The sequence below is a fragment of the Elephas maximus genome, chromosome 10 (assembly GCF_024166365.1).
Source record: "Elephas maximus indicus isolate mEleMax1 chromosome 10, mEleMax1 primary haplotype, whole genome shotgun sequence".
Taxonomy (NCBI): Eukaryota; Metazoa; Chordata; class Mammalia; order Proboscidea; family Elephantidae; genus Elephas; species Elephas maximus.
The window spans coordinates 40,011,671-40,025,808 of NC_064828.1; the positions used below are offsets into that span (position 1 = coordinate 40,011,671).

The window sequence follows — 14,138 nt, forward strand, 5'->3', positions numbered from 1 at the left end:
TGGTATGGCAGAAACTAATAGGTGCTCCCAAACATCTGTACTCTCCCTTTTCCACAGTGATGGAAATTTTACCTGAGGAAAATATCTAGCCAAGATATTGACCTTCATTTGCAGTTCAGCTTGCCTTAGCTGTGGAATTAGGAACAAGTTTTACTAATGTAATGGATATAGCAGTGTTGTATAGCAGCTTCTAGAAAACTACCTTATTAGCAATGGATGCATTCCTAGTCCCTCTTTTCTGTCTTAATCCCTTCCATCATCCAGGCTGAAATACTGGGTGCTACTTTATTGAATGATAAAATCAAAGACCATGTCCTGGAGGTAGGGAGTGGAGAACCGGATTGAAAATGGCTTGCATACCTTCAGAATTTTATAGAAGAAATAATATTCTATCTTATTTAAACCACTATATTTTGTGGTTCTCTGTCATCTTCTGCCCAATCTAGTTCAAGTTTATCTAGTTCGGGTAACCACCTATAAAATAATTTCTTCCATCAGAACTGAGATTTGTCCCTTTTCATACCAAAAAGAATAAATAAATAAATGTCATCTATGAAAAGTGACGGAACACTTAAAAGTTGTCAACATCTGTTCTTCTCATTTTAATAGTGTAGTTGGTACCAAACTACAGGAGTTTTAATAAAACAAATTAGATAACATATTTATGCCCTTTTGAGGTTTATTATTGAATAGTTAAAAGTAGCTGGAGAGAATAGTAATGAGGTGCTACTTACCAATGTAACTATTAACAAATTTAGAACTTACCAGAAGAAATTCATTAATAAATGTTTTATTGCATGTAAAGTACAACAGCATGCTTTTAACGGTCTGGATTTGAACTGAGGATATGTATCTCAGTTTTATATAGTGGGAACAGTGATATTTCATGCACATACTTCTAAACTAGTTTGTAGAAATGCAATTGATATTTAAGAAGTATTATATATGAAGACAAGTTAGTAGGATTAAAACTCATCTGAGGAAACTGAATGCTTCGAAGTCCAGCGTAGCAGGGGCAGGGGTTTGGGGACCATGGTTTCTGGGGACATCTAAGTCAATTGGCATAATAAAATCTGTTAAGAAAACATTCTGCATCCCACTTTGAAGAGTGGTATCTCGGGTCTTAAACGCTAGCAAACAGCCATCTAAGATCCATCCATCTCAGCCCACCTGGATCAAAGGAGAATGAAGAACACCAAGGACGCAAGGTGATTACGAGCCCAAGAGACAGAAAGGGCCACATGAACCAGAGACTGCATCATCCTGAAACCAGAAGAACTAGATGGTGCCCAGCTACAACCGATGACTGCCCTGACAGGGAACACAACAGAGAATCCCTGAGGGAGCAGGAAAGCAGTGGGATGCAGACCTCAAATTCTCATAGGACCAGACTTAATGGTCTGACTGAGACTAAAAGGACCCCAGTGGTCATGGCCCCCAGACCTTCTGTTGGCCCAGGACAGGAACCGTTCCCGAAGCCAACTCTTCAGACATGGACTGGACTGGACAATGAGTTGGAGAGGGATGCTGGTGAGCAGTGAGCTTCTTGGATCAGGTGGACACTTGAGACTATGTTGGCATCTCCTGCCTGGAGGGGAGATGAGAGGGTGGAGGGGGTTAGAAGCTGGTGAAATGGACACGAAAAGAGAGAGTGGAGGGAGAGAGCAGGCTGTCTCATTAGGGGCAGAGTAGTTGGGAGTGTATAGCAAGGTGTATATGGGTTTTTGTGTGAGAGACTGACTTAACTTGCAAACTTTCACTTAAAGCACAATAAAAATTATATTAAAAAAACTCATGTGAGGAAATTAGTTTAGGACACCTTGGTTGAACATAACGATAGGCAAATCAGTAAAAGGGACCCAGAAATTCAAGCCATATACATAGGATCTGAACAGACACTTCACCAAGGAAGACACTTGGGTGGCTGACACATGATGAAATACGTGCAATCACTAGCCGTTAGAGAAATGCAAATCAAAACTACAACGAGATACCAAGTCACCTCAAAATTACTGGCACGAATTAAAAGGAAAAAAACCAGAAAATAACAAATGTTGGAGAGGTTGCAGGGAGATTGGAACTCTTGTGCACTGCTGGAGAGAATGAAAAATGGTATAACCATTTTGGAAAACAATATGAGGCTTTCTTAAAAAGCTAATAATAGAAATACCATTTAATACAGCAATCCCACTCCCAGCAATATATCCTAGAAAAATAAGAGCCATCACACAAATAGTAATATTCACACCATGTTCATTGCAGCTTTATTCACAACAGCAAAAATATGGAAACATCCTAAATGCCATTAACAGATGAATGGATGGATAAACAAATTATGGTACATACACACAATGGAATACCAACCAACAATAAAGAACAGGGATGAATCTGCAAAACATCTCACAACATGGAGGAATCTGGAGTACATTATTCTGAGTGAAATAAGTCAATCACAGACAACTACTGTATGACACCTCTATCATAAAAACTCATGAAAAGGTTTACACACAGAAAGAAACAATCATTAATGGTTACGAGGGAGAGGAGAGCTAGGGAAAGAAAAACACTAACTAGGCAATAGATAAGTGGTAACTTTGGTGAAGGGTAAGATGGTACATAATACTGGGGAAGTCAGACAACTCGTACAAAGCAAGATCATGGAAGCTTCATAGACACATCCAAACTCCCTGAGGGACTGAATTACTAGGCTAAGGGCTGGGAACCATGGTCTTGGGGGAATCACATAGTTTATAAAGAAAATGTTCTACATCCTACTTTGGTGGGTAGCGTCTGGAGTCTTAAAAGCTTGTGAGTGGCCATCTGAGATACTCCACTGGTCCCACACTGTCTGGAGCAAGAAATAATGAAGAAAACCAAAACACAAGGGAAAGATTGGTCCAAAAGACTTAGGGACCACAATTACCGCAGCCTCCGCCAGACTGAGTCCAGCACAACATGATGGTGCCCAGCTGCCACCACTGACTGCTCTGACAGGGATCACAATAGAGGGTCACAGACAAAGCTGGAGAAAAATGTAGAACAAAATTCTAACTCACAAAAAAAGACCAGACTTACTTGTCTTACAGAGACTGGAGAAATTCTGAGAGTATAGTTCCCATATATTCTTTTAATTTAGTACTGAAGTCATTCTTGAGGTTCACCCTTCAGCCAAAGATTAGACAGGCCCATAAAACAAAATGAGACTAAATGGACACACCAGCCCAGGCAAGGACAAGAAGGCAGGAAGGGACAGAAAAGCGGTAATGGGAAACCCAAGTTTGAGAAGGGGACAGTGTTGACACATCATGGGTTTGGCAACCAACGTCACAAAACAATATGTGTGTTAGCTGTTTTATGAGAAACTAATTTGCTCTGTAAACCTTCATCTAAAGCATAAAAAAAAAAAAGAAGAAATCCAAGCCATACAGAATGACCTATGATAAAAGCTTGGGTCTCTAAATCAGGACCCAACTATGACATTCAGAGTGATTGAGATATTTACACAGATGCTAGCTTCAATATTGCTTTACACAAAGTACAAAACTAATGGGTTATGTTGTAAAATTAATAATCTTCAATATACTCATGCAAAATAATTAGAAAATTAAAATAATATCCAGATAACTCAAATTGCTTCCATTGAGAAAATTGCATTATTTTTACTGAGTATTTTTTTTTTTATTATCTTTTAGTGCTTTAGGAATGATAAAGGGAATAATTCTCTGTAGTTGCTTTAATCAAGATTTCTCCTAAATTGGACATTGAAACAAGGAGTGGGTACAAGTAGTTTATTTAGGATGTAATGCAAAGAAATACGTGTGTGCAACTAAGAAACATGAGACAACGAATGGAGAAAAGCCAAGAAAGCATATAAATGAGTAGGTTATCATTGTGATCAATCAGTGCTCAAACACAGGGTACCTTCTGAGATACTTACCAAATGGAACACACCTCTGAATTGCCCCACCAGAGGATGGGGAGGCTGACGCTTTATTCCACCAACATTCTTCCCCCATTGTTTGAGTGTTGCCTCCCTGGGGCAGTGAATCCCTCAGTCTTCTCAGTTCTAGTTGGGCGCAACAAGCAAACCATTTCACTATCTGAGAAAGCCTTTCCCTAGCCCCCACCAGAAAAGCTGAGAGAGGCAGGCATTTAAATAGGAAGTTATGCTTGATTAAGTTGTGCCCCCAACTTCAAAGTATGTGTTGGAATCCTAACCCATATACCTGTAGATAACTATAGGGTTTTGTTTGTTATGTTAATTAGATCTTAATATGTGTGTTCTAAATCTAATCAGTCAATCAGTTAAGGTTATACCAGTGTAGGCTGGATTCTCCACCTAACCACTTATGAGTTATAAAAAGAGTAGAATGAACACAGAGGCACATGCATACCCAAGGTAAAGACAGATGCCATGTGAGGATTATGTACAAACCAAGGTATCAAGGAAGGGATCAGCATGTCCAAGACCCTGACTTGGACTCTTAGCCTCCAGAGCTGTGAAAAACAAATTTCTGTGTTTTAAAGGCACCCAGCTGCAATATTTTTTTTTACAACAATACAAGAGAACTAAGGCAGAAGTTATCAACAACCTCAGCTAACTCAGGTGGGTCAAGGGAATATAAGGTGAGACATAAATATAATTGAGGATTCCACATTGAAGTTCTAATGTAGAGTCACAAAGTGTTGAAAATAATGTATTGGTCTTCCTCAAGTAAACTGCACATTTTAATCATGCTATCCACAAAACTCATGATAAACTTGCTATACACGTGAGCATAAAGTGGGCAAAAAAGAAATAAAAAAGAATCTGGTCAAACAATAAATGTTAGTGAGCTAGACTAGGTTTCAGGACTTTTAAAATTTTCCTCAATGGAAGGTATAGAAAAAGTGGGTTAAAAGAAAGTTTTCCTTTCTTAATTATTTTTGTTTCATAAATTTCTAATATGTTATTTGCCATGAAACAACTCTGTGATAGAAAAATTTGATTTCTTTCACCAAGGAAGTCGAATAATTCAGGATACTGAATTTTCTTAAAGTTAATGAAAAATAAAAACTTAGGGTTAGCTTTTATAAAAGCAGACTGGTCGCAATTCAGTATAAGAACTAGAATTAATATTTTGCACCGGAGCAATAGACATATCTGAGTAAAATGTAAAAGAGGAACACCTGTTATTCAGTTAGAATTTCAGAAATCCTCATAATACTGTATTTAAAATGAGAGAAAGTCTGTGTTGACAAGATTGCTAGGTACTCTTTAAACTATGGAATTATTCCCTTTCTTCAAATTCAATAGGAAAAGCAGATTGTTCATCAAGGGAGGTCGGAAACTACATGCAAAATATCTCAGTCATTTTAATGGAAATGCAGTATTTAACTCCCCAGACTCTCAATAAGCACATCTCTTAAGAAGATGATGCTTTAATCTATTTAATTGTTTATGAAGTTTGATATTTTTCTATGGAAATGGCTGTGCAACTGTGTTGTTTCTACTCACTCTAAAGGAACAGAGCATAGCCAGTATATTCACACTTTAAGCCAATTTTGCTTAAAAAAAATACATCAAAAAAGCAAATACCATTACAGAATAACAATTGGAACTTTGAAAACCCAAATAAAATACAATAAATGATAATAAATAAAATGTAATGAGTATACCATTTGTGTTAATATGTTAATCTTATTGCAAAAAATACAAAATAGTCTCTTTTGCATGTTTTTAATTATTTTGTTCAATTTTTTTGATTAGGAGAATTTTAATAGAAAGAAAGCCGGCATTTTAGTTTGATATACATATAAATTAGAATTTACTGGTCTCCCCTACAAACCAGTAAAGAGGGTGAAAACACTGTAGGTTTCTAAAGAAATATCTTTTCTGATCCACGAAAAAAAAATTATAAAACTGAAATGTTCACACAGAAGAGGTAACATCCAAGTTAATGAAATTTCTGCATAGAGAGAAGGAAAGAGAAAAAATGACATTTTCAAAGACGTACTATAACACAATTCTTTAAACAAAAACATGAGTTTCCAAATTTAAAAGGCCAGAGGCTGCTCAGTACAAAAGTTGAGAACACAAAATGATACAATCACAGTGGAAAACTTTATAAAGTTAAACATCCAGCCACTTCTAAATATTCATCTGAGAGAGGTAAAACTACATACTTTCACAAAGACGTGTATGTAAACATTTATGGAAAATTTATTCAAAAGCTTTTATTCACCTACAAAGCTGAAAACCACCCAAATGTACAACAACTTGTGAATGGATAAGTAAGCTGTGGTATATCCACACAATGAATACTACTCAGCAAGAATAAGGAACAGACTACTTATAAAACAACAACATGGGCTAATCTCAAAAACATTACGCTAAGTTAAAGAAGCCTGACTCAAAGACTGAGTCCAAGAACTGATACAATTCAACTTCAAGACTTACTACAACACTAGCATAATCAACAGTGTGCTATTGGTGAAAGAATAGACAAATAGATCAATGGAACTGAATAGAGAGTCCGAAAAAGACCCCCCACAAATATGGTTAATTGCTCTTTGCCAGTTGACTGCCAACAGAGCAAAGACATTTCAATGGAGAAAGTGCTGGAACAACAGGACATCCACATGCAAAAAAAAAAAAAAAAAAGAATCTACATGCAGGGCTTACATAAAAATTAACTCTAAGTGGATCTTAAACCTAAAGTTAAGATACAAAACTATACAGCTTCTAAAAGATCGCTGTTGTGTGCCGTCGAGTTGATTCCAACTCATAAGGATCCTATGAGACAGAGTAGAACTTCCCCATAGGGTTTCCCAGGCTGGAATCTTTATGGGGGCAGATCAGCAGGTATTTTCTCCTGCGAAGCTGCTGGTGGGTTCGGACCTTTCGGTTACCAGTTGAGCACTTAACCACCACTGTGCAGTCAGGGGTTCTTTCTAGAAGATTACCTAGATGAAAGTATAGGTGACTTTGGATTTGGCAATGACCTTTTAGATAAAACACCAACAGCACAATTAATTAAAAAAAAAAAAAAAAGTACTTCATTAAAATTAAAAACTTCTGTGAAAGATACTCTTAAGACAAGGAAAAGACAAATCAGATGGTGAGAAAACATTTACAAAACACGTATATGATAAAGGCCTTATATCCAAAATATACCGAGTGCTCATTTTGGCAGCAAATATACTAAAATCAGAACTACACAGAGAAGATTAGCATGGCCACTGCTCAGGGGTGACACCCAAATTCATGAAGCTTTCCATATTTTTAACAATATATGTATTTTTTAAATTAACTTGAACTGTAAACTTTCACCTAAAGCACAATAAAAAGAAAAAAAAAATAAAGTAAGGAAGGAAAATAAAAGAATATATACACATACAGAACTCTTAAAACTCAACAATTAAAAAAAAAAATAGCCCGATTACAAAAAAAAAAAATTTCATACCTATTCTTCTCAAGTGTACATAAAATATTTCCATTATAGACCAAAAGGTAAATTGTTAAAAATAAATAAATAAATAAATAAATAAATAAATTTTAAAAGGATAGAAATAATACAAGGTATGTTCTCCGACTACAATTTAAAAAGTAGAAATAAATAGCAGGAAAAAATATTGAAAACCTACAAATATGTGGAAATTAAACAAACCACTTCTGAATAACCACTGAGTCAAAAAAGAAATCAAAAAAAAAAATCAGATAACACTTAGAAATCAATTCAAATAAAGACACAATATGTCAAAACTTAACGGAATGTTGCTACAGAGATGCTTAGAGTGAAATTTATATATTTTTAAATACCTACATTAAGAAAGAAGAAGGATCTTAATTCAATCACTTAACCTTCTACTTTTAGTACTGGAAAAACAGAGCAAAGGATTCTTCGATATGACATGAAAGAACAAGCAACAAAAGAAAAAAATATTTATATCGCACTTCCAAAATTATAAAGTTTTTGCTTCAAAAGATATCAAGGAAGTAAAAACACAACCCATAGAATGAGAGAAATATTTGTAAATCATATACCTAACAAGGGATTTGTGTCTAGAACACATAAAGAACTTTTACTACGCAATAACAAAAAAACAAACAACCTAATTAAAAAATGGGCCAAGGATCTGAATAGACATTTCTCCAAGGAAGACAAATGACCAGTAAACACATGAAAAGATACTTCTTCACATCATTAGTCATCAGGAAAATGCAAATCAAAATCACAATGAGGTGTCACTTCACACACACTAGGATGGGTAGAATAAAAAGGTAAGATAATAATAATTGTTAATGAGGATGTAGAGAAATTGAAACTCTCCCACATTGCTGGTGGGAATGTACACTGGTATAGTCAATTTAGAAAACAGTCTGTCAGCTCTTCAAATGGTTAAACAGAGTTACCACATGACCTGCAACTCCAATCCTAGATATGTAAACCAAGAGAAATAAAAACATATGTCCGCACAAAAACTTGTACACAAATGTTTATAACAGCATTGTTCATAATAACCAAAAGTGGAAAGTATCCAAATGCCCAACAACTGATAAATGGATAAAGAAATGTAGTATACTCATACAATGAAATATTATTCGGTCATGAAAAGCAATGCTACAACTTGGATAAGCCTTGATAACATCATGCTGAGTGCAAGAAGCCAGTCACAAAACGCCATATATTATATTATCTCATTCATATGAAAGCCAAGAATAAAAAAGTCTACAGGGACAAAAAGTAGAATAATGGTTATTTCGCATTGGGTGGTAGGGGTATAGTGAGTGATAGCTGAAGTGTACAGGGTTTCTTTTTGAGGTGATGAAAATGTTCTAAATTGACTGTGGTGATAGTTTTCATGTATCTGTGAATATACAGAAAAAATAAGAAATCGGACACTTTAAATGGGTGAGTTTAGAGTATGTGAAATGTATCTCGATAACATTGTTTAAAAAAAAATTCATCAAGGCATATCATTATGCAATTTCAGAACTCTAGGGACAAAGAGAAAATGCTAATGAGCTTCTAGAAACCAAAATATAACAAAAGAAACATGAGACATATAAGTGATTGAGTACACTGGAATTTAGAACGCAATGAAGCAACAGCTTTCCTATATCAAATTGTGTAACTAAACTATTTATCAGTACAAATATAGAATACAATTGTTTTCCAGCTTGCAAAGGGTAAGTATAAACAAACAACAGCAAAATGTATCTCCTCTGCACTGATTTTCAAAAAAAAGACTCTGGTAGGTGATTAAAACACTTATTTTAAGAAAACACTTAAATCCATAAACCAGGATAAACCAGGAGACAGGGGATTAAACATCTGGGGACAGAAGAAGGATTCACGAAGATGATGCTTGAGGAATTCCAATCACTCCACTGGGCAGAAGGCCTAGAGAGCAGAAAGTTCCAGCTGGAGCAAGAGCAGCCTGGCTTCCAGAAGGGATGTGGTATTAATCAGGATTTGTTCAAGGAAGCAGAAAGTACCCTATGCAGTGAAAGATTTTATTATAGGGAGTGAAAGCTAACACAACATTTGGGAGATACTGGGCAGTGATGGTCAGGTAAGCTGCCACTGAAGGTCCCAGCCTGAGGCACCAAGGCAGATAGTTCTAAAGAACCATCTAGGCAGGAACCCACTGAAAGTTTCAAGCAACTCAGGAAGTTCTTACCAATTAGTAGCAGATGCAAAGAAGCTGATTCTCAAGAGTTCAAATGGACACCACATTCGTTTTCACACAGACTCAAGCACCTGGCTACAATGTCTGCACATAATGTCCTCACCTTTATTCTGCCTTTAAAGTACCACCTGACTGCCTGTTGTTGGCTGGCTCTAACCTGGAACAATATGCGTGAAAGGATACTGAGAAATGTAGTTCCTGTCTTCACTTCTGAACGGCAGAAGAGGGCATTGAAGGGGTTTGTGGTAGTGCCAAGTTGACGAAGATGCAGCAGGGATGTCCGCAAGGAAAATAAAATAACATCAGGAAAAAATTCTGTTATCTTTGCAAATACAGTTTTATTAGAAAGTTGACCTGGCTGAGTTCCTGAAAAATGAAGCAAATAAAAATAATGACACAATGATTAACTCCAAGAAAAGTAAAACTTGTACAAGAAGGGAAAAATAATTATCCTGTGCTCTTTGGTTCAGCAGTTTGATTCTGTAACACATGGGGTCGCCACAACTTGGAACTGACTCAACGGCAACTAACAAGAACATAGCTCAGTTTATTTTTTGTGTCAATAAGCAACGTGTACGTTCAATTATGACTTAGCCAAATGTTATTTTTAACTTTATTTTTGAACATGGGGAAAGGAATATTATTAGTATGTTGGCAGAGGTGGCAGCAAGTGGGTACCTAAATCCTCATCTTCTATGATACATGCCGGTAGATGATGTCTAAAAATTGGAAAATAACAAGAAGAAAGAGAATAATTAGTATGTTGTTTTTGAAACAAGAAGCAAAACAGTGAATACTGAAAGGTTTAAAAGCAGTCAGTTGCCTCTAGAAAATGCCTCTAGATGATCACTGGTGGTGAAGCGTTAGGCAGGGAAATACTGGTGGTGGTGGTGTGGGTTTTTTTTTTTTTTTTCGTTCAAACTATGCACATGTATTTTGTGACAAAAATTAAAAACAATATAGTAGAAAATAATAAGAATTTATAATTAAATATTAGGATCTAGTAGATGGCTAGCGTGGTGCTAGTGGAGATTCTTCTCAGGAATAGTAGTGGAATCCTGAGTGATTTTTAGGGCCCTTCCTTACTGTCTATAAAAGGAAAAAGAGGTAAATGGATTAGGAAAGACAGGATAAACTGATAAAGGCCACTATTTGTAAAAGAATTTAATTTTATAGTATCTATTTTATTATTGCCATAAAAAAATAGTGACTTCAAAAATAAGATAGAATACCACATTCTTATTTACATTGAAATTGTAAGCACTACAACTTAAAACCTGTGGAATATATTTTGTCAAAATTATGTAGAAATTTAATGTATGTAGTTCTCAGATATAACCCAGTGCCATCGAGTGTCAGATACATCTTATCTAATTCGTTGCTACAGCTATCAAATAGGAAAATGAGATGTGTTTTTTTTTTTATCATATTTCTTCAATTCTTGAACGTTTTACTTTTCTTAGTTAATCTGAACTTCTCCATGTGTCATAGACACTCAAAATTTGGAGACCTTGTGTGAGATAATATTGTTGGGTTCACTTTCATTTTCCTCATGAGTTGTTCCCTGAAGTTCTACTGTAGAAAGCCATTCATTCTCTTCACTGCTGAAATGCCATGATGCCAGTTATCAATTCATTGCATCCCAGCTCCAAATCCAACCTTCACTGCCTGTGTTACAAAAATGTAACTGGGCTGTTTGTTCATTTATTTTTCCTTTTCCAGCTGGCATGATAATAAGCTAAGTCGGTAGAAGATGCTGGAGAGATGCTGCAGGCTGAAAGGGGCTTTGTTCCTAATCCCGGTGTGCTCTGCTCAACAGGATTTACAGCAAAGACACTCTCTCCAGTGCCAGTCGCTACAGTGTCATCCAGCATCTGACATTTGCGGTGTACGCAGCTTCTCCAGAACACAGCTTTGGCAGTGTGTGGGGCTTGTCTGGCCCCCAGCATCCTATAGCATTAGCAGTTTTTCCAGGGCCAGGTTTTAGAAGTGTGGGTGGCTTCTCACCTATGTGTCTCCTGCATTGCATGGTGTTCACCAGCATCCAATGGACAAAAGTTTCTATGGGAACCCTCTTGGGTAGGTTTATAGTGAAGTGCCCTCAGCAAGATGCTTTCCTGTGAACAGATTTTCTTGGTACTCTAGAGACCAATATCTGGCAAACAACAAAGGGTAGAATTTCTACAGGTTTTACTAGCACAATACCGTAGTGGCTTCCTTGCCATTTAGGCCTTAATAGTTGCGTCATCTCCAACATGGCCTGGATCTCAGTCCTCAGGGGGCTTCTCCTTTGGATACTCTGTCAACTGCTCCTTGTGTCAATTACTTCTATATTATTTAGGGTTCTCCTTGACAATCCTTCATTATTCTAATCCAAGGCAATAGCTATTAATTTTTTATATTACTTTTCATAATATAAAGTATTATATTACTTTATGTTTCAATTATTTTATGGTTTCTTTCTTCTTACTAAACACTAACTGATACAAACTTTAAAATCAGTTTCTTAAAAATATAAATCTATAAAATGGAAAGCTATAAGAATTGCCATTTTGAATAAAAATAAAAGACATTAAAACTCAAATGATGTATTTTTTTTAATCCAAATACGTAAGCAAGAACACACAAAGTTTTAGAAGAATATACTTAATTATATCTCAAAGGCATTTGAGAAGCATGATATGGTGGGATAAATGAAAACGTTAACATAATATCTGCTTATTGTAGTACTGTGTAGTGTAGGATAATGAAGCATAAATAGGCACCATCTTCTTTGCTCAGAGAGAAATAATAATAATTAGATTCTACAGTATTTTCAAAAGTGTGGCCTAGAATTATGACATATTATTCCATGTATGCTACCCCTTACAGCTTAGAAATAGTTTTGTGAAAACATAACCACTTTATAGTTAAGCTCTATTTCAACCTATTTTGTGATAGCAAAACTTTCCATTACATTCTTACTTTGAAACTTCTGCTGCTTGAATACAATAAGCTTGGTAGTTTTCCCTGGTGTATTCAAGGACACATTCAGTTGATTGAGTGAGTTAATTGTTTCCCTTCCTGTCTTTTGGTGACTTAAATGCTTGTCTCACCTTCAAGGTTCTTACATTCATGGGGGGAGGTGGGGGGCGGATTGTGTCAGAGTGAAAAATTAGGAGACAATTAAAGCAAACATTGCCAACTTTAAATTTGTATTTATTTATGCATACTATTTTCTACAAAAAAAAAAAAAATTCTACAAAGGAAACCCTGGTGGCATAGTGGTTAAGTGCTATGGCTGCTAACCAAAGGGTCGGCAGTTTGAATCCACTAGGCGCTCCTTGGAAACTCTATGAGGCAGTTCTACTCTGTCCCATAGGGTCGCTATGAGTTGGAATTGACTTGACAGCACTGGGTTTTTTGTGCTTTTGGGTATTTTCTGCAAAGGTTTACAATCATGTATGTACTTGTAGAAATCTAAAAAGGAAATGCAATAGCTTGTGAATCAGTGATACACTAATTAAAATCAGAGAAATGTTACTAAAATTTGTTTTAACATTCTTAAGTAATGAAAATTTTCAGAAAAACTGTTTTACATAAATATTAATATTATTGGGAAGAGATACTATGTTTCAAATCATTTGATTTTTGTCTAATTTACATGGTTAACAGTAGTTTTATTAAATTGGAATAGTTGATGATTCAATTAAAAATTTTGAAGCTATTTTAAAAATAAGTTTGCTATGAAAGTATACTAAAATAATTTATATGGTGGTAATAAGACGGAATTATAGAAATAGAAAATTAAGCAACTAAAACCATTTAAGGGCTTTGATCTGCTGTTTCATCAAATATCCAATTGAAATAGCAAGGTATACAGTTCAAAAACACACCATTTTACACTCTCTTGGAGTGAAGTTTGATTGTATAATAGTGTTCTGGTCAATGGTCTATACAAGGAATTCTGTAAGAGTTCAGGGAAAGCTTCAGCGATTCTCTGATTAAAAAGCCTCACAAATTTCTCCTGTTTTCCTTCTCTGTCTACTTGAAACACAGGTTGATACCTGAAGAGCAACTTTTGACTATTCTCTTGCAAGAAAGCGTTCATAAGAGGAGAGAAATGTGAACACAGACACGTAGAGACACATATGGGAAGAAAGTCATGGGAAGTTGAAGGCAGAGATTGGAGTGATGCAACTACAAGGCAAAGAACATGAAGAATTGCTTGCAAAAACCAGAAACTAGGATAAAGGCACGGAGCAGATTGTTCCTCAGAGACTTCAAAAGGAACCAACCCTGCTGACAGCTTGATTTTAGAAACTAATTCAATCTGTAAAGGGAATTCTGTAGGAAGCTCCAGGAGAGTTTCAGTGCCTCCCTGATCAAAAGTCTCACACATTTCTCCCGTTTTTGTTTGCCCATGTACTTGCAATACAGACTGATATCTGAAGATACATATTGTGACTATAAGGAAACAATAA

The 14,138-nt window shown here is 35.8% G+C and overlaps 1 non-coding gene across 1 annotated transcript; it reads left to right on the forward strand.

The window, feature by feature from the left end:
* Nucleotides 1-7,159: 7,159 nt before the first annotated feature.
* LOC126084902 (U6 spliceosomal RNA) lies at nucleotides 7,160-7,266 on the forward strand. Its single transcript, XR_007519132.1, has one exon. It is a non-coding gene; the product is annotated as a U6 spliceosomal RNA (small nuclear RNA).
* Nucleotides 7,267-14,138: the final 6,872 nt, after the last annotated feature.